Genomic DNA, 16,773 nt, shown 5'->3' with positions numbered 1-16,773 from the left:
TACCAACCCGCTTACTTTGCATTTTCCTTAGAATCTGTCACTGGATATAAAGAGAGGAATGAATTACAACCTATGATTCTAAGGGGAAAGGCAAAACAGAGCGCTGTTGTATGAATTCCACGGAAATCACAATAGTCGTACAGAATCACCTGCAGGTGATGTTTCCAGAACATAGACTTGATGCCTGAGTTTTGGCCATAACAAAACTATGAGTGAAATTTTTAGCTGATGAAAAATCAGCCTTGGCTGGTAGGGCTGTCAATTCGGTTCGGCCCGAACTGAAAATCAGCCGAATTTCCCCTGATTCGGTGGTTTTTAGTTCGGGAGGAACCGAACTCCAAACTGGCGGGCAACCGGGGGGGCCGAATTCAGCAAGTTCGGGAGTTCGCGAATAAATTCGGCAAATTCAGCCGTCAGTAAGCAGCATAACTGTCAGTAAGCAGCATTCTCCTCCCCCGGCCAATCGGTGGGCAAGCTGGGTCTTCTTCTGGCCAATCAGTCAGGATTGAGTACTGGAGGAATCAGCTGATGTGCGGCCCGGCCAGGGAGAGAGAGAGAGCGAAATCCTCGTGTGTGTGTGGGGGGGTGCTTGTGCACATTTGCTCCTTTCTGTGGCTGCAGGGGGCGTATGTTTGGGGGTACAGACACAAAGCTTTTAGTGGAGCTTCAGATGAAGCTTCTTAAGATACCCCCCAAGTTTTGTAAACATTGGGTCAGGGGGTCCCGAGATATGGGCTCCCTCCTTTTTCTTTCCATGGCTGCAGGGGGCGCATTTTGGGGGGTACAAACCCCAAACTTTTAGTGGAGCTTCAGATGCAGCTTCTTAAGATACCCCCCAAGTTTTGTAAACATTGGGTCAGGGGGTCTCGAGATATGGGCTCTCCCCCTTTTCCCTCCCCCCCTTTTCCATTTATGTGGCTGCAGGGGGCGCTTTTTGGGGGATATAGCCCACACACTTTTAGCATAGCTTCAGACAGTTATTCTTAAGATACCACCCAAGTTTTGTAAAGATGGGTTCAGTGGGGGCAGAAATATCGCCTCCCCCCTTTTCTCTTTCTGTGGCTGCAGGGGGCGCATTTTTTGGGGTGCAGATCCCAAACTTTGAGCGGAGTTTCAGACCAGTGTTCTTAAGAGACCACCCAAGTTTTGTGAACATTGGGTCAGGGGGTCCCGAGATATGGGCTTTCCCCTTTCCCCTTTCCCCTTTCCCCTTTTCCCTATTGGGATGAATGGATCAGCGAGCCGATCCTGTGTGCATCTTCTCCAGAGCAAAACGTCCCGTGCCTAATTGGAATCATCTTGGATTACAAGTCCTCCCCAGCCCCTCCTGATGGAACAGAAGACAGCCACAGTAAGACCCCTTTGGGGGATTTAATCTATAACTTTTCTCCTGTGTATGTGTGTGTGTGGGGGGGAAAGCAGAGTCTCTGTGTGTGTGGGGAGGGAGCAGTTTCTGTGGGTGGGGGGGAAGCCAAAGGGGGCTGTCGTCGGTTCTGCCTGGGGTGTGTGTTCCCCCTCGAGTCTCTCGCTCCCTGGTTTGAGGGGGGAGGTTTCAGTTGTGTGTCTTCTGGTTTTTCCCTGTTGCAAAGGTGTTGTTTTACAAGGTTGAGTTGCTTTGCAAACTGTTGTCGGGGCTGGGAGCTTTGTGCATGGGCGGCAAGCTCTGCTGAGAGATGCACATTAAGGGTGGGGGGGACCCCTTTCAGGGCCCATATCTCAGCCCCCCCTGACCCAATCTTTACAAAACTTGGGGAGTCTTTCAATAAACGTCCTTTGAAGCTCTGCTGAAAGTTTGGGACCTCTAACCCCAAAAATGCCCCCCCAGAGCCGCGGAAAGGCGCGATTGTGTTTTTAATGGCTTTATTCGGCCGAATTTTTTTTCTGAACTTTGAATTCCCGCCGAATTGAACGGATCCGAAGTGGGGGAGTTCGGACTTCGGCACATCCCGAATCTAAATGGGCCGAATCCGGCCGAATCCGAACTATACCGATTTTTTTTTAATTCAACAGCCCTATTGGCTGGTGCACAGACTTGAGTAAAAAGAAGAAGAGTTGGTTTTTATATGCCAACTTTCTCTACCACCTAGGGAAAAATCAAACCGGCTTACAATCACCTTCCCTTCCCCTCCCCACAACAGATACCTGTGAGGTAGGTAGGGCTGAGAGAGTGTGACTATCCCAAGGTCACCCAGCTGGCTTCATGTGTAGGAGTGGGGAAACAAATCCAGTTCACCAGATTAGCATCTGCCACTCATGTGGAGGAGTGGGGAATCTTCTCCAGATCAGACTATACCACTCCAAACCACCGCTCTTAACCACTACACCACACTGGCTCTCCAGCAGGTATCTCCTATTTTTCTGAAATAAAGATGAGGGCTTTCTCCCCTGAGTGCTATCAACAGAAATACTAGATCAAGTCCAGCAGCACCTTAGAGACCAACAAGATTTTTGGGGTCTAAGCTTTCAAGAGTCAAAACTCCCTTCAACAAACACCCTTGGGATCTTTGACTGTTAAAAACTTATACCCTGAAAATCATGTTGGTTTCTAAGGTGCTACTGGACTCGAATCAATCTTTCCTACTGCCAACCAATATGGCTACCCTCCGAAACTATCAACAGAAATAGGGGCTTATCTTAAATTCACATACAAATTACACGTATGTAACAATAATATAAAACTTTTTGTGTATAACATTTAGGGGGTGTCATCTTCCTTTCAGGTAACTACAGTCCCTGAGTTATAGATTTATTCATTCATTTATTGTATCCACAAGCCCTGCTCCCTGCCCAAAAGTACCTGTGGCATACAAAAAAAAAAAAAAAAAGTAACACATAGCCTAAAACTATCAAACTATAAAACGTTTGACTGACAAATATGTCTAATGAAACAACCTGCCAACTGAAAGCAGCTTTAGTTCTAGACGGTGGCCTCAGTAACCCGCTCTACACTTCAAACTACACATTATAACACAACCACGCATAACATTAGCCCAACGGCCTTTTCATTACTGCATGAATCGGGACAGAACAATATGCCTGTGTGGGAGAGGGCGCCTAACTCTTACTCCACCCACTGCTTTTCTAGTTGCCAGGTGGATCTGCTTTGGGAGGATGTTCTACCACGAGGGTTCAGGGGCAGAAAAGACTCCACTCTTCACATCCATTCTTTTTATTTGAACAGGTGGAATGGGGAACCAAGCTTTCTTGTCAGATCTCAGGGGACGGGGACGGACCTGTGGTATATGCACAAACACAAAAGCTTCCCACACGCAGAAGCCTTCAAATGGGGGATGCTTGCAGGAAAGCTACAAAGTCAGATTGACGGCTCCCGTTTCAGCTTTCTGCATGCAACATTCGCTTTCGAGAGGCGGAGAAACGTTGATAAGAGAACAGCTTTCAAAAAAAGCTTTCCCAATAGATATGAGAGTTTCCCTCCTGTGGAAGACTGTACCAGATGCCCTGCTGACCACGTGAAATTTATTTATTTTATTTATTTTTCATACTTCTAGCCCTCCCTCCCCAAGCCAATGGTTTTCATGAACACCAGGAGTAGTTTGATCAGTCTTTTTTTTTTTTAACTACAATGCCAGTGTATTTAAAATTAATAGAGCAACAGTGTGAGTACAGGACTTCATAACAGTTAACGCACAGTCTGTGTTAACTGATCCTGGTGTCAGGTTCTGCTGGGGTCGGGTCTGAGTTAGGGCTAGGGTTGACAGGTCCGGGTTGGGAAATACCTGGAGATTTGGGGGGCAGAGCCTGAGGAAGGCAGGGTTTGGAGAGGGGAGAGACTTCAATGCCATAGAGTCCAATTGCCAAAATGGCCATTTTCTCCAGGTGAACTGATCTCTATCGGCTGGAGATCAGCTGTAATAGTGGGAGATCTCCAGCCAGTGCCACCACCTGGAGGTTGGCAACCCTAGTTAGGGCTGCCTCATCCTCCATGGTTGCTTTAGTTGGGCAAGTCAAGTGTCCCAGGATAGAGCCTTAGAATAGAGCAAGAGGAGGGTGTTTCTCTTCACCCAGTTTCCACTCTCAGCTCTGCCAATAACCTTTTCCCACTTGCCAGAAAATAGGTCTGGCTCTTCCTCCCTGGCTGCTCCTGGGCATGCCTTTTAAATGCTTCCCCAAGGAGGAGCAACACTGGGCTCAGCCAATCCTCCCTCCCTAATAGGGTTGCCAACCTCCAGGTACAAGCTGGAGATCTCCTGCTATTACAACTGATCTCCAGCAGATAGAGATCGGTTCACCTGGAGAAAATGGCCACTTTGATAATTGGACTCTATGGCACTGAAGTCCCTCCCCAAACCCCGTCCTCCTCAACCTCCGCTCCAAAAACGTCCTGCCGGTGGCAAAGAGGGACCTGGCAACCCTATTCCCCAATCCAGTCCTGGACAGTGACAGCCCCCTAGGCCAGGGGTCGGCAAACTCATTAGTCAAAAGAGCCAAATATCAACAGTACAACGATTGAGAATTCTTTTGAGAGCCAAATTTTTTAAACTTAAACTATATAGGTAGGTACACTGTTTATTAACTTAATAAACTTTAATTAAAGTTTTAAGTCTTAATTAAACTATAGGTACACTGAATAAAACTTGATATCATACTTAATAATGATCTTTTTTATTGATAAAAATTAAATTGTAAGTCCCTGCCATTTCCCCCTCCCCGTCCGGAGTCCTCATCTGGAGGCCTGGTCTACCGCCATAAAAGCCTATTGGTAGACCTGGCCTCTGGCTGAGTCCCATTGGGAGGCCAGGTCTACCCACTGGCTTTCTTGGCAGTAGATCTGGCCTCCGGAGGCCCATAGAAGCCAATTGGTAGACCTGGCCTCTGAAGGGGGACTTTTTCCCCTCCTCGGAGTACAGGTCTACTGACAAGAAAGCCAGTGGGTAGACATGGCCTCTGAGGAGGGAAAAAAGTAAGTAAGGCATCCATAAAATTAAATCATGACAATGACTGACAAACACTGTACATTTTCCCCATCTGCATTCTCAAAACTCTGCAGGGGGGCTTACTGGTGAGTTGTGCATCTGAGTGGCAAATCCAAGGCAAAACCTGTCATTCATAAACGGCCAATAACCCTCCCATGCAGAGTTTTGAGAATCTGGATGGGGAAAATGTGCATCTGAGTGGCAAATCCAACGCAGAACCTCCCATTCACAAATGGCCAATAACCCCCATGTAGAGCTTTGAGAATCTGGATGGGGAAAATGTGCATCTGAGTGGCAAATCCAAGACCACCTCCTCCTTGCCGCCTGGGCTCCTTCCTACCTTCCCTCAAGACCCGACCCAGGACTGCCCCGGGCGGACACTGACAGGCCCTGCGCCCCACTTACCTCCGAGCCTGGGGAACAGGTGGCGCAGCGTGGCGGGAGCGCGGCGTGGACGGAGCCAAGCCGCGATGCCGGGCCAAGCAGGGAGGGGCGAGCGACGGCCCCCCCCGACAGCCATCCCCGACAGGAGGGCGGGCCGGAAAGGCATTCTCCCGGCCAGCATGCCGGGGCTGAGAGGCGAGGCTAGGAGCGACCCGGGGCAGGGCAATGTCCCAGCGGGCCGGCGCGCAGACGCCGACGGCTCCAGTACCTGGCGGCCCTTACAACAAGGGAGAGGGGAGCCAAAGCAGGGCGGCCTAGAGGAGGCCCCAGGGGAAGGTAGCTCTCGGGCCGGCCGGCTGGCGGGAAGACGGGCCCGGATGGACACCAGACGCCCCCCCCCCAACCAGACCACCCCCCAGAGAGGAAAGGGGCAGGGCTGGAAACCGGGAGGGCCCTTGGAAGTTCGGGGAAGGTGGAAGGGGCGGGAAGCACTTCAAACCCCACCGGCCAGCTGGGTGGGACTGGAAAGAGCCGCACTCAAGGGCTCAAAGAGCCGCATGCGGCTCGGGAGCCGCACTTTTGCGACCCGTGCCCTAGGCCATTAGATCCTTGCCTTGGATTGGTGAGCTCACCGGCCCTCCCCCCTGAACTTCTTTGAAGAGCTGGCTGCCTTGCCCAGCCTCCTATAAGGTCAGCGCTGCCTGCTCTCTCTGTCCCTTTGTCAGAGCTCCACTGGATCTCAGTGCCAGGGTCATCTATGGTAGGGGGTGGGGGGAGGTTGGCTGCTGCTGCTAAACACACCACTGAGAGCCAGCTGGGCTCCTTCAAGCTGGCCAACTCCCAAATAAACTCCATCAAGGCCTCACCCTGCTGTGACCTGATAGACAACTTCCCCAGCCTCGGGGCTTGCTGGCGCAGTGCCCCTTCAGTGGGGCTTGCAGTCCGCTGGGGTAAGTGTAGGGGCAGAGGCACTGACCCTAGACACCTGGGTATGCACAGTGGTTTAAGAGCATAAGAGCCTTGACGAGTTTGACAAAGCCTTGCTATAAGTGTGATATCATTGAGGCAAATGCATGAAACTGCTGGGTCAGATCATTTGGAGATTCGGGCTGGGTTGTAGGGTTGCCAGGTCCCTCTTCACCACCGGTGGGAGGTCTTTGGGGTGGACCCTGAGGAAGGCGGGGTTTGGGGAGGGGAGGGATTTCAGTGCCATAGAGTCCAATGGCCAAAGTGGCCATTGTCTCCAGAGGAGCTGATCTCTATCAGCTGGAGATACAGTTGTAATAGCAGGAGATCTCCAGCTAGTACCTGGAGGTTACACAAAAGTTTTTTCGGCAACTCAGGCTTTACAGTTATGCTTAAGAAATTATATTCCAGATATCACAAATATTACAAAATTAGCAGTTATCTCCCATAGTACATACAAATCTGAAAATCCCACTAAGTGTAACAATAATATATAGTTTATTAACAATAGATTGTATTTATTAATAGCTACAAGATGTCCAGGCTAATCTTCTGAGGAAGATATATTGAAACAGTAGAAAACTTACTGAAAGCCTATAAAGAGAAAATGAAAATGTTAATGAGGATATCTTCTACGGGCATTAACTTGTAACACAGAATTGGGTTATTTACCTTTCTGATGACAAGAGAAAGTGAAAATATTAATGAAGATACCTTCTAAGGACAATTCCTTGTGGCATAGAAATAGATTACTTACCTGTCTATGATTAGATGTATTGGGATTGCTGCTCCCCCCGCCCCACCCTCGGAACGTCCCCCTGCGCCACGGTGAGGCTGTGCAGGCGGAGGGGCGAGGCGCGGTCCCGCGGCACTCAGCCGCCGGCGGGACTGGCCTCTCTGCCAGCGTTAAGTGCATGTAAATTCGTGATTACATGCACTTATGCTGGCGGCGAGGTCACGCTGCCTTCTAAGAGGTTTCGCCCGGAAACCTCAGGAATGCGCGGTTAGGGTATTATGGAATACCATGCTTTTGTCATGAGATCAGGTAAATGCCATGGGAAAACATGCATTATATCAATCAACTGCATTTGGTGCAGAAATTATTTCCCTTTCTGAACTCCATTGCCTCATACCAATCTGTGATTCTTTAACCTTGGGGCTAAACTATTGAAATGTGCTCTTTGGGAGGCTGCCATTGAAGACTACCTAGAAGCTGCAATTGGTGCCAAATATGCTAGGCCATCTATTGATTAGAACATACAGATGAGAGATCTGAAGGGTGGATATGGACACAATCTGTTTTTCTACTCAAATATAATTAATTAGAAGGGGGATAATATTTAATTTCTTTTCTTTATTATTCATTGATTTTTTTAATGACAAACCTATCAATCAAATTTAAAGGCATGTATGGTGTATTAGCCCCACAGCTGACATTTAAGAAAACACAACCATGTTCCAACTACTGCTTTATCTTGACTCTTCAAAATGTATTTCACCAGGGAAGAGAAGATGACAAAAGAGGCTGATCAAAGGGAAGAGAAAAATAAATGTTGTTCTTTCTCATTAGGTAGAAAATGTATTCAGATACAGTTGGGCAAGCCACAAAAGTACCGAATGTATAGACAGTTGCCACAAAGAGGTAACAGGTCCAGTGCTCTTCGGCACATGCATACAAATAAAGGGATCTTTAAAGGGTGTGATAAGATCCCCGGGAAGAAGGAGAGCTTCACTGGGCTCTCTGGTGAGTGGCCGCCCCTGGGACGAAAGGGACTCTGCTCCAAAATGGGTTCCAGAGCCCTTAGATCTGTGAGAATTACTGAACTGGGAGACCTCCCCCAGCTCCTGCACTGAGCACATGAAAGTGAGAAGGAGTAATGGACGCAGTGCCGGATTTACGTATAAGCTAAACAAGCTATAGCTTAAGGCCCCACTCTCTTGGGGCCCCCAAAAAATTTAAAGGAAAAAAACACCTGGATGTACATTTCCAAAATATAAGATAAAAAACAAATAAAATAAAACCTACATACAGCAACAGTGTTTTGTGATGTGTAGGCTCCTATGATGTAAGCAATGGGCCCTAACTGTATTTCAGTTCAACAATTACTTTGATAAAATACATATTTTGTTATGTGCAAATGGCTTTAGATACCTATTAGGTCCATAAATTACCATATAGCATATATTCAACACAAAAAACAGCGACAATTTGTTGACAAAGGACAGCTAGACATATAAAGGGCCCCATTACCTTCAATAGCTTAGGGCAGGGGTCCTCAAACTAAGGCCCGAGGGCCGGATCCGGCCCCCGGAGGGCTTTTGTCCGGCCCGGGGACCAAGGAAGCCAGTCCCCCCTTGCCCCCCTCCCCAGAGCTTTTCTGGGCTTCCTGGCTGTGTACGCACAACTGGAAGCCTCCCTCCCGCCCCAGTCGCCCCCTTCCCTGCTCCCTCTCCAGCCCAAAACCCCTTTCCTGGGCACACAAGGCATATTGCTGCTTTGCGTGCCGCACGGTCGCCCCCTTCCCCCTCTCCCTCCCAGGCCCAAAACCTCCTTTCCTGGGTGCGCGAGGCGTCTTGCTGCCTCGCACGCCGCCCAGTCGCCCCCTTCCTGTCCTGGCGTTCCTGTTTTGGCCACAGTTGGCAGCGTTCTCACGGCTCGGGCCTCTCTCTCCTCCTGGGGGTATCCTTGTGGCCTGGAGATAATTGTAGGGGCCCCTTGGGAGGGCTGGGCATATCTCCAGGGAGAAGAAAAAGACTTGTGGCCATTTATGCACAGGAGGTTTTGCCTTGGATTTGCCGCTCTGCAGATGCACATTTTCCCCATCCGAATTCTCAGAACTCAAAAGTAAATTCCCACCCCACCCCAGGGGAGAGTTTGGAGAATTCGGATGGGGAAAATGTGCATCTGGAGAGCGGCAAATCCAAGGCAAACCCTTCCATGAATAAATGGCCTTGGTTTTTACATGCCAACTTTCTCTACCACTAAAGGGAGACTCAAATTGCCTTACAATCCCCTTCCCATACCCTCCCACAACAGACTCCCTGTGAGGCAGGTGGGGCTGAGAGAGCGCTAACGGAGCTGTAACTTGCCCAAGGTCAGCCAGCTGGCTTCGTGAGTAGGGGTGGGGAAACCAACCAGGTTCACCAGATTAGCCTCCGCTTCTCACGTGGAGGAGTGGGGAATCAAACCCGGTTCTCTAGAGTCCCCGCTCCAAACCGCCACTCTTAACCACTACAGGGGGAAGGACCGGGCTTGTAAGGAGGATGCTTTTCCGGAGAGCCCCCTCGTGCCGCCGCCTCCTCCCCAGCAACAGTCCGGCCCCCAACAGTGTTTGAGGGACAGTGAACTGGCCCCCTGTTTAAAAAGTTTGAGGACCCCTGGCTTAGGGCCTCATCAAACCTAAATCCGGCCCTGAATGGACGCATGGACTGCGTTTCCCCGTTGCCATGTGGGAAAGGGGAAACAGTCTGTGGACACAGAAGTATAAGGACAATCTACTGCTATATTTTTACCTGTTGGACTTGGACCGTATTAAAGTTATTGGTTGAATCTACTGCTGCGTATGGAGATCCTTGTGTGCTCTACATTTTTATCATTAAATAGGTTCTGGGGTGAGGTTGTCCATCTGTAACAGCTTCCTATGCATGTTGCGGGGGGTGATCTTAGGGTTGCCAGGTACAACCCCTGGGAGACTTTGGGGGGGGGAACATGGCATGGGGCAAAAAGATGTAATGTGTGTGTCAATGTCACTTCCAGCTAAAACCTGGAGACCTGGGTAAAACCTGGTTTTACCATAGAGATCAGTAAAATCCTAGAATGTCAGTGACAACATTTCCAGGTTTTAACTGGAAGAGACTTTGACATGTGCACAGCGTGTTCCCCCCATTTCCCCCCACCCTCATTTGACCAGAGGCCAGAAGGTGGAAGAGGGAGATCACCCACCATAACACGTGAGTTGGCAAGCCTAGATGATGTATGTCCGGGATGCCAGCTGAGGGCAGGGCCAGAGGCAGATAGCATAATCAGAAAGCCAGTCCAAGGTCAGGCACTATTTAATTCTAATCTAATTCATAAGCGTCAGTATCAGAGGTGCAATCTGAATGCAGGGACAGGTCCAGTTCCAGGGTCAGAGTAACAGCCGTCTAGAGAAGTTCAGGGAATCAAAAGGCACATGATACACAATGTGGTTGTGACTAGTTGTGCCCACACAAGCTTGTCTTGCTTCTTGCTTAAATCTTATTCAGGTAGCAAAAGGGTTGCCAGGTCCCTCTTTGCCACTGGCAGGAGGTTTTTGGGGCGGAGCCTGAGGAGGGCGGGGTTTGGGGAGGGATTTTAATGCCATAGAGTCCAATTGCCAAAGTGGCCATTTTCTCCAGGTGAACTGATCTCTATCAGCTGTAGATCAGTTGTAATAGCAGGAGCTCTCCAGCCACCCCTGGAGGTTAGCATCCCTACTTCTGTGTCACTGTTATCACAAAGGGAGCATTCCAGTCCTGAGTGGAAGGTACTCATTTTGCAAACCTGGCTAAAGCTGGCACTAGAAGAAATGCATGCAGGCTGCTTCTTGCTGGAGCCAGGCCTAGATTCTCAGCTGCTGCCGAGTTACATCGGCCTGCCGAAGTCGGCTTCTTGGCAGCACCCTGTGAAAAGACTGAAAGTCATCTTGTCAAGATGGCAAGGAACCTTAAGGATGTAGACAGTGGAGTCAGAAAAACTATGATTCAACTTCGCACTGTCGGGGGGGATTAAACATTCTCCCATTCTGGAGCTGTGTTTGTGCCCACAAACATCACAAACATGACAAGAACCAAACTGAGCCACCCTCTTTACTGTAAGCATTTTGTTTCATGTTACTGAGCGAATGAACGATACCTTATAAGCAAATAAATTTCCAAGCTTTAGAGCAGTGGGATATCTTTATTACTACAGTTTATCCTCATAACAATCCTGTGAGGTAGGTTAGGCAGAGAGGGTGTGACTTGCCCAAGGTCACTCAGCAAGCTTCTATGGCAGAGAAGGGATTCAAACCTGGCTCTCCCAGATCCTAGGCCAATATTCCAACCTAGGGTTGTGCACACACACACAAAAAAACATCGGTAAATTTTAGGTTTGAGTTTATTGAGCTCGATTTTTTTTTGTAAACCCAGAATAACCCAAACACCCATACCAGTAAACTTGTATTTCAGCGCTATTTCCAGGTTTACAAAAAAAAAAAAATCTGGTCCATTATAGTCTATGGGGATTTCCCCCCCAAAGCTCCTGTGGAGGCATTTTTTGAGGTAGAGTAGAGCTTCAAGGTAGCTTCAAGAGACTCTCCTTGCATGAACCTCAAAGTTTGGTGAAAATTGGGTCAGGGGGTCCATTTTAATAAGGTCCGGAACGGGTCGCCCCTTCCTCCATAGAGAAGCAAATACTTCTGTATGAAGAAGTGGTTGACCCCTTTGGGGCCCCATAAAATTGAACTCCCTGACCCAAACCTGACCAAACTTTGGGGTTCATGCAAGGAGAGTCCTTTGAAGCTACCCTGAAAATTTGGGAACTCTAGCTCCAAAAATGACTCCCCTAGAGCTCATTTTTTAAAATTCCCATAGGGAAAAGCCTAAAAAAGCCGAATAACTATTCAGCTGATTCGGCAATCGGCTACTTGGCTTCAGCTTTATTCCCAGGTTTTGGTATCTGGTAAAACCAAAACCCGAATATTGCCGAAATGGCTAATTTTGGATTTATTTTTGGTCTGGGTTTATCGATATGAACAACCCTGCTCCAACCACTACACTACACCAACTCTTTGGTATCATCTGCACTGATGTCATAGTGATTCAGATGGGTTTGTATTAAAACTCTGTTCAGTTTCCTGGCATCTTTATCATTATTTTTTTAATTTGCTTCGCTTACTTTCGGGCTATAACTGAAATTTCAAACTAAAAATATATGTAAAAATTGGGGGTTGGTACTCCTGCTGTTACAACTGACCTCCAGCAGATAGAGATCAGTTCATTTGGAGAAAACGGCCACTTTGGCAACTGGACTCTATGGCATTAAAGTCCCTCCCTTCCCCAAACCCCACCCTCCTCAGGCTTCACCCCAAAAACCTCCCACCGGTGGCGAAGAGGGACCTGGCAACCCTATGCACAGTGGTTGCACGTCTGGCAACCACAGCAGCAGCATTGCTAGCTGCATGTACCAGCCGGTGCTGTCAGAGGAAAGGGCAGGAATGTGGCACAGGTGGCAGGCAGTGGGAGGGATTATGAGTGGAGGAAATGTGCACTGTCAGGTGAGGACACATAGGTAGGTGGGTGGGTGAGTGCCAAGGGAGGCTGGTAGTGGGCTGAGGTTGCCAGTTCTGGGTTGGGAAATACCTGGAGAATTTGGGGGTGGAGGCTGAGGAGGGCAGGGTTTGGAGGGGGGACACCAATGCTGTAGTAGAGTCCAATTGCCAAAGAGGCCATTTTCTCCAGGGGAACTGATCTCTATTGGCTGGAGATCAGTTGTAATAGTGGGAAATCTCCAGTGACCACCTAGAGGTTGGCAACCCTACAGTGGGCAGAAGGGGGGCCCTGGGCACTGTCTGCAAAGAGCCCCCCCCCCCCGAACCTAGACCCAGCACTGCAGCTGTGTAATGCAGGCATAGAAAAAGTGGCAGTTAAATGCTAACACGATAGAAAGAGGAAGGCTGAACTGCTACTCCATGCTTCTCACTGTGTACAGGACAAGCTGGACTGTGCCCATTGTCTTGTACACAGCTCTGGAATCAGTGCTAAACAAAAGCAGCCACTGCTTTCCAAATTAATACAAGTCTTACCTTCCAGCATGGGTTGTTCAGAGAATTCGTGATAACAATGTTTCTGCATGTTTAGGCTGCTGTGACTGCCGGATAGCAATAAAACCATCACTGAGATCTACTAATCTGGCACCCGTCTTGTTCTGAATAACAGTGTCCTCTTATGCCAGGTCCCTGAAACACAAATTAATCACTACGAGTTGCATCATTTATCACTCAGGAGTTTAAAAACCGTTTCTCTGGAGACTTCTTTTCTAACCGTAAGCAACCTTATGTTTTATTTCTTGAATTGTGTTTGCTTGGCATGTAACAGCAGCATGACTCACTAAAATGTTTCAGATGATGCTTTTCCCATTACTTCTTCATCATGCCAGGAAACATTTTGCCTGTTAAATTTCTGTACATCTTGGCTGCTAATTAATAGCACAGAAGCAGGGACAGCACAGCAACTCCACGGTGGGGGTAGTGGAAAGTACTGTCCAGTTGCAGCCGGCTTATGGTGACCCCGTAGGTTTTTCAAGGCAAGAGACGAACAGAGGTGGTTTGCCAGTGCCTGCCTCTGCATAGCAACCCTGGACTTCCTTGGTGGTGTCCCAACCAAGCACTAAACAGGGCTGACCTTGTTTAGCTTCCAAGTTTGGACAAGATTGGGCTAGCCTGGGCCATTCAGGTCAAGTCAGTAATTACATACCCCCATCTTTAAAAGTCCTTATTCTAGGCTGCCAGACTGTCATATCAAGCAGTGATTCTCTCAATATCACTCAATAAGAATGAGTTAGAGAAGAAAAGGCCGTGACCTGGATGGCCCAGGCTAGCCTGATCTCATCAGATCTCAGAAGCTAAGCAGGGTTGGCCCTGGTTAGTACTTGGATGGGAGACCACCAAGGAATACCAGGGTCATTACGCAGAGGAAGGCAATCACAAACCACCTCTGTTAATCTCTTGCCTTGAAAACCCTGGTGGGTTGCCATAAATTGGCTGTGGCTTGACAGTACTTTACAGAGAGAGAGAGGAAGAAGAGAGATGGGAACTGGTATGCTGCATCGTTAAATGACAGTGGGGAATGCATCTAACCCTGGGGAAATGGTGGATGTGCTAAGCTATTGTCTGGAGACAGTGAAGGGCTGGATGAAGGAATTAAACTGAAAGTTAATCTGGAAAAGATGTAAGTGTTGCAGCTTAGGAGCAAAGCTGATGCCAGAAGGGATTTAAAGTCTGCTCTAGTTAGACAGGATCGTGCTCCTACAACATGTTGGTACACCTGGATTCCTCATTGTCCCTGGATGGCAGAGGTGGCCAGGAATACATCCTGTAGCTCAGGCTGGTCCAGTAGCTGCAGTTCCTGGAGACAGCAAATGTTGCTACTGTCATACATTCCCTATAACAGTGTATGTGAGACTACCTTTGAAGACTGGAAAATACAGCTCTTACAAAAGGCAGCCAGAATGTTTGCAGACGACAGAGGTGCACCGCAATGACCCATCTAAAGCCAATGCCAACCACACTGAAGAAGAAGAAGAGTTGGTTTTTAAATGTCGACTTTCTCTGCCACTTAAGAAAGAATCAAACAGGCTTACAATCACCTTCCCTTCCCCTCCCCACAACAGACACCCTGAGAGGTAGGTAGGGCTGAAAGAGCTCGAAGAGAGCTGTGACTAGCCCAAGTTCACCCAGCTGGCTTCATGTGTAGGAGTGGGGAAACCAACCCGGTTCACCAGGTTAGTATCCATCGCTCATGTGGAGGAGTGGGGAATCGAACCCGGTTCTCCAGATTCAAGTCCACCACTCCAAGCCACCACTCTTAACCACTACACCACACTGGCTGTCACACTGGCTTCCATTTTGTTTCTGAGCCCAGTTCAAATGGGCGCAAAGTCCCTTGAAGGATCATTAGGGTTGCTAGCTCCAGGTTGGGAAATACCTGGAGAATTTTGGGGTGGAGCCTGAGAAGGATGGGCTTTGGGAAGGGGAGGGACTTCAATGCCATAGAGTCCAATTGCCCAAGTGGCCCTTTTCTCCAGGTGAACTGGTCTCTATCAGCTGAAGATCAGTTGTAATAGCAGGAGATCTCCAGCTAGTATCTAGAGGTTGGCACGGCTAAGGATCACACCCACCTGTATCTGCCATCCTCACTACGGGAACCCACATGGTTTAAAGTTCTATTAGTGGGAACTCAAGTAGGGTCTTTTCTGTTGACATCCACAATATGGTATTCAAGGAAATACAACTTGTACCCTTCTTGCAGGCCATCTGCCACTATCTGAAAACATATTCATTCCAAAAGGAGGGGAAAGTTATGTTTCTGTCAGAAATTTTAATATTGTGCTTTTCCTAATGTTTTTAATGGTCTTTATATTTTACATTTTTATCCTGAGGGTTGTCTTGAGTTTCACTTGGAAAAGAAAGGTGACATCAATTCACTGAAAACATGAAATAAGATGCAGTTTACGGGTCTTCATTTTGAAAAGTTCCTTTATACGGGCATGTTAGAGGTACAAACTACACTGTCAATTCAAAACCAGCAGAGGACTCTGTACTAACACAGTCCCTGGCGATGGAATTAATGCCGGTTGCTAGGCAACCTTCAGGTAAGCAATGCTAGAAAGGAGAAGGTGTTAGCGAGAGGTGGGGGCGGGGCTAATGGCCTCAGGGACTCTCGCAAGAACAATGATTTGGCAAATGCCAAAATGTTGAGTAATACATCTTACACAGTAATAACCATCTCAATTACCAGAAAATTGTAGTGGTTTCCCTTCTCCTCCCTAAATGTGGGGCGTACTTTCTAAGAGAAAACCTCTTCCCTTAAAATGCTCTTAATTAATTGCACTCAAAATATCAATGTATGCTGTTACTCCCAGCCAAATGATCTGAATGGGAAAACTGCTATTTTCTCCAGACTGAGGTCTAGGGTTGCCAACCTCCAGGTACTAGCTGGAGATCTCCGGCTATTACAACTGATCTCCAGTGGATAGAGATCAGTTCACCTGGAGAAAATGGTCCCTTAGGCAATTGGACTCTATGGCATTGAAGTCCCTCCCCTCCCCAAACCCCAACTTTTTCAGGCTCTGCCCCAAAAACTTCCCACCAGTGGCAAAGAGGGACCTAGCAACCCTACTGAGGCCTCATCAACCAGGTTGTCCTGTGAGACTTTCATACTATTTGCATGTTAACAAATTGATGATAATGGCATAAAAAGAAAGAAAAGGTGTGGATAGGAAGCTGTTGGTGTTTTTTTTAATAGGGATAGAGTAGATTTGGAACAAGACAAGAAGTGCCTTATCATGCTTTTTTCTACAGGCCTTTTCAGACACAACATGCATCTGTACCAGGAGTTTACCAACAACTCTCCCTTATAGCAATAACCCTAACTGATAAACAGGGGCAAAGTGTGGAGTTAGGGTTGCCAACCACCAGGTACTAGCTGGAGATCTCCTGCAATTACAACTGATCTCCAGCCAATAGAGATCAATTCATCTAGAGAAAATGGCCGCTTTGGCAATTCGACTCTATTGCATTTGAAGTCCTTCCCCTCCCCAAACCCCACCCTCCTCAGGCTCTGGTGCAAAAACATCCCACCAGTAGCGAAGACAGACCTGACAACCCTATTCATGAAATATAATTTTGCAAGCCTGCCCCACGCATTATTGTATATTAGGGTTGTGCAAAAAAAAAAAAAAAAAAACGGTAAATTTCTGGTTCGGTTTTTT

Source organism: Euleptes europaea, chromosome 5 (assembly GCF_029931775.1).
Source record: "Euleptes europaea isolate rEulEur1 chromosome 5, rEulEur1.hap1, whole genome shotgun sequence".
Classification (NCBI taxonomy): domain Eukaryota; kingdom Metazoa; phylum Chordata; class Lepidosauria; order Squamata; family Sphaerodactylidae; genus Euleptes; species Euleptes europaea.
This window is presented reverse-complemented; position numbering follows the sequence as displayed.